The following is an 8,570-nucleotide window of genomic DNA, read 5'->3' on the forward strand; positions in this document are numbered from 1 at the left end:
TCCAATTATCTATATGCCTCGTCTTTCTCTGCGCTCAGATTGTTTCCAATGAAGTCTGCAAGTTCAGAGGAACCCACTGATGTGCAAAGAGGCGCTGGCAGTAGAAAAACTGTTATTACATTGTTGGCCAGTGAAAGCTACACCTGTATTGAGTGGATCCTTTCTGCCCCTCTAACATCCTCTGGCCTCACACCTCAGTTTGTGCATATAAATTACATTCCAAAGTGTGTATGGATAGCCCTTGTTCGTACACAAGGTCTCTTGTTTCAAAGGCATGCTAATGTCTCTCACAGTGAAACTCCTCTCAGCGGCTCTCTTTTAACTGCCAGAGCAACTGTGTAGGAGATGATTGGGACTCTTTAGCCATCTTCCCTCCTGAATATTCATACATTTTTAACGGCACATATGTATCCGTGGAATCCTAAACAAAGAGAGAGTTTGGTTCAAGACAGCGATACAGAATCTGAGACTTTATTTCAGCCTCAGAAGTCTAAAGCAGTGTTGCGGGTGTCTGTTAATTGTTAGATAAATTTGTAAAAATCCTTCCCTGCCGTGCCATTTGAAAGATTCGTACTGTGTTAGCACTCGCTGGTTACACATTTCTCACTTTATAATTCTTTCTTTGGGATTGCTGCGTTTCAGCACCGAGCGCTTCAGCTCCGTATTTGGGTTCGGCTTCCCCTCAAGCAATTAATTAATGCTACAGTACAAACAGCCGATGGATTTGGTCATGAATATTCAAATACACCTCTTGCATATAATTTCTTATGCAGTGTTGTAACACCAGGCGCCGGTGAGGGAGCCATCAGGGCTTCAAAGTCGCTGGGGGTTTTGTGAATCATATCTATCTGTCCCAATGTGAACAGTGAATCCGTCTCTGCTTTTATTTGACAGACTTAACAAGACGTCACGCTGAAATGTGACATTACATTCTTCTGATGTGATTATTTTCACATTTTGTTATTTCTCACACCTTCGTCTCATATTTTTCTATTTAATGATTGTATTTTTTTTTTTAAATATTTGCATTACTTTTATATTAATTTATTACCTAATAATCTATCACCCATGTGTGATACACAACTCTTAAATGCCTTCCATTAAAAAAAAAAATTTAAATACAGAGGGATAGTAGAACACTGTAAAAAGCCTTTTTTAAACATATGTTTTGAAAAAAGTTAAATATATATAGGAAATTGGTTGCTGTTTTTGCATTTTTAAAAAAAACATTGGGGTTATTTTTCCTCCAGTAAATTTATCCTTAGCTTAAACTAAATTTACTTTTCCTGCTCAACTTCAGTTTTCAAAAACTAAAGTCACCAACATTTTCCTCTTCACATCCTCGCTCACAGGTTTAAACCTCTCACCCTCCAAACTGTCTGAACGGGACAGTAAAAATGTTCGCTGTTCCGTTCTGCTGAACCAGAGTCTGCTCTAATGTTACACATGTTTATTAATGCCATTTTTTTTTTTCCAAGAGGGGACTGTCATATCTGCTAGTCTTAAGCATGTCACCGTGTGTAAATGCATTCAAAAATAAACAGGCACAAGCACTATTTACCATATTTAATAGAAAATAAATATACAATTCTAATGTAACTATTCAAATGATTTCTACTCTCTTTGTTTCGCTCTTCATGTGTATTCATAAGAGTTGCTTCGTATGCAACCTCATTTCATTAGGAGCAACATTTATGAAAATGATGTATTGAAATTACAGCAAACGCTAACACAGGCCTATTATTAACACTTGAGCTACATCTGTACGGACATTAGAGTCACATCGCCTTGATATTACCAACGGTGACGTCTCGCTTGAAGTTCCAGTGGAGTAACCAGACTTCTCGGGATCAGATTTCTAAAGAACAACGTGACAACAATAGAAATTCTTTCTGCTGCTTGCGGTAAATGTGTCTCCTACTTCAGAAAAAAGTTACCAAGAGAGTGGTTAAAGTTGTCAATAAAGCGTTAATTCTACAGTGTTTTGCTTTAAGTAGTGAAACAAAGTCAATGAAAACACTGAATTCAATTGTAAATCTAAACAATACAGTTTTCAGGAGTTCAGCAAAAATGATAATACGTGAAATTATACAAAGTAAAAGACACACAACAGAAGGCAGTAAACAAGAAACTACAGCTCAGTAGAGGCTGAATACTTTACCTCCAGATTTCCTTTTTTGCAGTGCCTTAGACAAAAAACAATCCTTTTTTGTAGTGCTGAAGTTTCAAACTAAAGTAAGCACGACTAACGTTGCAATCCTTTTACTTCACCACTGCAACCAACAGGGTTCACGTATGTCCTCGTCCCGTGGCTGCTGCTGTGCTTTTATACCGGCTTCAACTTGCAAAATTATACCTTTGACCCCGAGTAAGACTGACATTCCTTGAAAGTAAAATCTTGTGCAGAGAGTAGGGTGCTTTGGTTTTGCAATGGTAAAAGTAGACTTTGTATTAATTCAAGTATAATGACATCCCTAGCTTGGATGTTGGGGAAAGAAGAAAAGCAGTGAATAATGTATCTCCATGCAGATGATTAATGAATATGTTCATATATTCATTTATTAATTTATACATTTGAATTGCAATTTAGCTTGCCCTTATACTTGCCATTACTTAAAACATATTTTTTTAAGTCTGTCATTAAATCTGCTCTCTGCAACGCTTATTTGGTTGCAGGATTGTGATCGTTTAAAGTTCGGGAACACATTGAAGCTCTTATTGTTTCTGTCCCACCATAAGACAAACACAATGTTATACTTTTTACATGTTGTGTAAATCTTGCACCACATTATGTGATCTCCAGTACGTTCTCCTCCATCTTTACATCTTTCTCATATCTGCAGATGAATGCAAGAAGCCGGATAAACAGAGCGCCAAGTTCAGCGAAGTTTTACAAAGTAAGAAGGAAATGCCAGCTGAGGAGGAACTGCCGGGCTTGAGGCAGTTGAAGTCACATGCCAGAGGGACCATATGACGGCTGAAAAATGTTACCGTTGATAAATAAACATTATTTAAAAGATCTGTCAGCTCCTGTTAGAACGTAGCCGTGCTTCATTTGTTTCGCTGCTCTGGGGGCATAAGGAATATTTAATCACTCTTCTGAAAGACATGAATAATCACAGATACCTTTTTCTGGAAGCCACACACACACACACACACACACAGATGACAACTTGGGCAATGATGTTTAAGATTTACATACCAACGATTTAAATTTGTGCGCATTTGAAAAACAATGTGAAGTTTAAATGTTACATGCTAATACAAAGCATAACAGTTGTAGTTCACAAGGAGCTTTAACCAGATCACGTTAACCACCACTCCTCAGTGACCTATTAATTTATACCTAGCGTTTTAAGAGAAGATCTTTTTTTCATAAATAAAAGAAAAGGATCTTAATAAAAAAGAACTACATTGTTGACTCTTTTAACATATTTCAACAGGAAAACATTTGATCCTCTTTGAAACAGTGCCTATTAATAAAGGTGACATACTTAAAGAAATCACACATAAAATGGTTATTTTGTAGTCATTTGCATAATTTAAATGAATAAAAATAACATTTATCACACCTTTAAATCCATAAAATTAGAACCCATGATTCTAATTAAGAAGAATTAAGATTAGGTGCCAATAATTAGAACCTGCGTAGAGACGAACAGATAAAATCTGTCTTATTTAAACCTCTGACATGGAGGGTCTGCCATTGTCTTTAATGTTGAAGTGTGTGGTGTCATTATGTCTTCCTAAGACATTCAGAAAAAAAGTTGTGGATGCCTATGAGTCTGGAAAAGTGTTTAAACTCCAAAAACCCGCATTATTTGAAATAAATCACTCCCCCCATGAGGAAAATCATTTACAAGTGGTGTGGTTTTTAAACTACTGCCAGTTTGTCCAGAGCTGGCAACCACCGCAAAATACAACGAGAAGTCTCCAAGAACCCCCAAAATATAATCACAGGATCTGCAGGTAACTCTGTCAGCGCGAAATAGTCAAAGTGAACGTCTACAATCAGAAAGAGACGACAAAATATGAGCTGCACTGGAGGTGTGCTGAGAAAGAAAAAACATGAGAGCAAAACAACAGTTTTTCAGTAGACATACAGGCAGAGAGCACGCCTTTTGGAATAATATGATCTAGACAGGCGATAGTCAAAGATAGAGTTGTTTGGCCACCGTAACAGTGTATGTTTGGCTCAGACCAAAAGGCAGCTTTTCAGGAGAAGAACCTCACATCAGCTGTGAAGCGTGGTGGTGGAAATGTTATGGTTTTGAGGTTGCTTCGCCGCCTCGGGCTCTGAGCAGCTTGCAGTCATTGATTCAACGATGAATTCTGCATCATATAAAAGAGCGCATGAAGATATTGTGAGGCCATCTGTCTGAATGGTGAAGTTGGACTGGAAGTGGGCCTTTCAGCAGAATAATGATCTTTAGAACACGAACAAACCCGCTGAGGAACGGCTCAAAAAATGGCTGTGAAACGGCTTAGTCAAGAAAAAAAAGATTTGAATCCCACTGAAATGTTGACGGGGGATTTGTAATGCGAAGTACATGCAAGAAAGCCCATCAAACATCTTTCAACTGTTGGAATTTTGCAGAGAAGAGATGTCAGAAATTTCAGCAAGCCGATTTCAGAGACTGGTGGACAATTATGTAAAACACCTGCAAGAAGTTATTTCTGCTAGAGGCGACTATAGCAGCTTCTGAGGCCAAGGGTGTAGTTACTTTTTCCACTGAATAATTTTACATGTATTTTGCTTAAAAAAATAACTGAAAAAGCTAATTTTCCTCGTGGTGTATAAGCATACTACCACAAGTACACCACCTTTATCTGTAGACTTATACGTCTGCTCGTCAAAATGTGTCAGAAAAGCCAATAATTTTCCTACTTGTTCACATGGCTGTAGATCATGTGACCTACTATGTTTTGATAATGTGGCATTTTTCAGAAAGATTTCAAAAAATCTGAGCAGAAAACGTATAAATTGCTAACACTGCAAGAAGCAATATAATAAACAGGAAAAATACAAAATAAGTCAAGTTTTTACCAAGAATTACTGAACTCCTGACATGGATGTGCATTGAAAAGAAATCTGTAACAAATGAAAAACCTATACTGGTGAGTTATAATATTTTTATGATTAATGTAATTTATGCATTTAACAAACCAAGAGCTCAAATAATTGTAGTAAAGATAATTCCAGAATTAATTATTAGATGTTGGTCGGCGCTTTGACATCTCTCTGCTGTTGTTGTGGTTCTGCAGACTTCTGCTGGACTTCTTTAGTCTGATGCTGCCAGAAACCACAGCAGTAGAAAAGTTCAGCAGAGGATGTTTCTCCTAAGACCCATGAAACACCAGGATTACATTCAGCCTTGCCAAAAAGAACAAAAGCAGTCCGTCGTTTAACAGTGATTTTTGCTGCTGCAGTGTCCTGCTGCAAGTTGTGGTTCTCTGACGACAGTGTAGCTCTGAGCATACTGCGCTGTATGGATCTGGTGTGGACAGCTTTCCTCGCTGCATTAGGGTTTACTCGAGGATCTTTTCAGTTTTTCCCTCCAACAAACACGCTTAAACCGAGCGCACAGATCGGCCCGCAGACACCAACGATTCAATCAAAGGGCTGGTGGTTATGTAAAAGGACTGGACGCTGAGAATCAACACCCAATCTGCAACTTTGGCAACAACGTAGAGAAAAACAACAAACTCTGTGGGGTAATAAACACACTTTGTGACTTATCCACTCAGTTTGTATCAGCCTTTTTGGGCTAGCCTGTGTGTAATCCCTGTCCAGTTCCCTGCTCTGCCCGTTCGCACTCTGCAGAAGATGTCATGCTAGCCCCATGCCCGTTGGCACACAAGACACCTGCTCGTTGGCATGGTGACATCTGAGCCTCTGGGACGACCAAAGGGGCATCTGTTCAGCAGACAGAGGGGCCGAACGGGTTGCCCTTAGCAACAGGCTTCTGAGCAGGCCTTGGCATCTGCACACATGCTGGATAAATGAGGAGGATTTTCACAGTATGGCTGGGAAATGATTGGCCTCGTTATGTAACAGACTATCTATCTATCTATCTATCTATCTATCTATCTATCTATCTATCTATCTATCTATCTATCTATCTATCTATCTATCTATCTATCTATCTATCTATCTATCTATCTATCAGGTGTTGATATGATACTGTTGGTCACCGTGCTAACTCACATGAATACAGTGAATTTCCCCTCATCTTGCATCCCATCTTGTCGCCCGTCCTGTGCACCAACACAAATGTGCATGAGCTTGAATGTGCACACAAAAAGCTAGAGCAGAGTTGTCTGGAGCCACTTTGTTTGTTTCCCATTTTAAAAAACACCAGGGTCATGTACCAACACAGTTTCTTTTTTCAGTGCGCTGGCGGAAATATACACTGAATTTCATTTAAAAAAAATGCACTGGATTAGAATCACTGACTCTACCTTTAATACAGATTTAGACAACAAAAAAGATCAGATTACAATAAAGGTGATAAGTATTAGCATATGTTGACAGCGTCTGACTAAAAATGTAGTGTTTTTTTTCCCCATATATCGGTTTTGGTCCAATGAACAAATTCTGCCGATGTGAAAAACCTATGATTGTCTGACATTAATGCCTGCATCTCTACATTTGATATTGCTGCTATTTCACAGATGTTTTTACTTAAATGTTCCTGGACTTGAACGTTAAATATGTTAAAATATGTTTAAATATGTTTTACTTTAGTTACGTAATAAAGAAGACTATGTGGTCTAATTAGGTATGGGCTTCTTTTGAATGGTTATCACGTTCTCACAGTGCTTACAGTACTTATACTCATTTTAATTGAATGTCAACATCGGTAATATCAGTTATCAGCGATATCAGAAATCTTAATATCGGATATCGCTATCGACCAGAAATTTTAATATCGCGCATCACTACTAAAAATCCATTTAAAACCAGCTTTTCTCTGCTATTGTCTGCACTTACCAGCATTTTATGCATTAAAGGTTCTCACTTTGCATCCACTTAGTGTCCATTCTAGTGTGAACTTTTTCTTTTTTGCCTCTCTATCTGTCCCTTCACATGCTCTTTGTTGATTACTTTGGGAGCCTTTAACTTTGCAAAACACATTATTGCTCCTTCTCTCTTGTTTTGTTTTTCTTCTTACCTATATGACTTTATTTTGGAATTAAAGCAGCAGAAATTGATGTGAATTATGATGAGTTGCTATGGGTTGCTCAAGTTGATCTTGACACTGAGATGCAGATTGAAATTTATAATGACTGCCTCCCTCATCTGTCACATTTTTGAAAGCGGTGCACAGTGAAGCTGACATTCTTACTTTAATATTCTCCAGCTTTATTACAATAATAATTTGCATGTCATTCGCTTATTGCAACTCTTTTTCGACAAATTCATGTGCGGCCAATTTCAGTAAATAAAATGTGCATCTGCTTCTGATGAAGTTGAGAATATGATAATATGAATGAATGTAATAATAATATGGATGAATAATTCCGACGTCAGGTTTAAAGGTGCGTCACCTGCAGCCTTCTCCCTTTTTAACCTTCACCAAATGCTTAAGCAGCATTTTATTCTCATTCCAGTCCCTGGGAATACATTTTCTCACAGGGAGTTTAATATCTTTTTTTTTTGCATTATGTGCCACAATGATGGATTATCTTGATTGTAGATCCGAGCGTTGACAAGCAGGAGGTGGAGGGAAGGGAAGGAGGATAAACCATCTTTTGGTGGCGTTTGTCCAACTTCACAGACCTATCAACGCAGGACAATAAATCTTCTAAATGCATATTTAACACTGAATCAATGTACAGTGTAGCTTGAAGGTTAACCTGCTTTTTTGTTTAAATTTGTTATTCAAATACCGCGAGCCTGGTGTGGCAGCATTTGTCCATCCACAGCACTTATTCATGGTTCACTGATGGTCCGTGAGTAAGAAGGGGATAATAAATAAAACAGGGCTCCCATCTCAATGTACGTATCTTTTTAAACCAAATTGATTTGCTTAGTTATAATAATGTCCGCAAGCCAAAGCTCAGCTGATTATCAGGACAACAACAACTGATCTCAAACCTCAGTGCTGCCTCTTGTATCTGGAGTGTCTCTGGTCCCTGACAGTAATACTAAGAGCCTCATTTTGCATCAAAACACAGTTGGAGAATCTTCAGACCTAAAGACAAATTCTTTATGTTTTTATGACTTTAAATTCATTTTTATATGACTCTAGATCAGCTGAGAGTGACTGACTGTACAGTAAAGAGCTATGAAGGTGTATTTATTTCTCAGTAGGGTAACATAGCGCCCAAAAATGCCTAATTCATTATGTTATGTTCTCTCAACAGCTAAAAATAGGTTGTTGCACCTTGTTGATGCAGCAGAATTTGATATTGTCTCCTTTTTGCCACAGCGTAGCACCTAAATTAGCCACAATGCAACTTAACCATGGATGGTTTGTTTGGTATTTCAGGTGTACAATGTTGATTGTGACTAATTTAGCATCCAGCTGTTTGCCACAGTCAGAAATGAGGGGTGGCCTCTCCTC

This window comes from Stegastes partitus, unplaced genomic scaffold, assembly GCF_000690725.1.
Source record: "Stegastes partitus isolate 25-593 unplaced genomic scaffold, Stegastes_partitus-1.0.2 Scaffold1125, whole genome shotgun sequence".
Classification (NCBI taxonomy): Eukaryota; Metazoa; Chordata; class Actinopteri; family Pomacentridae; genus Stegastes; species Stegastes partitus.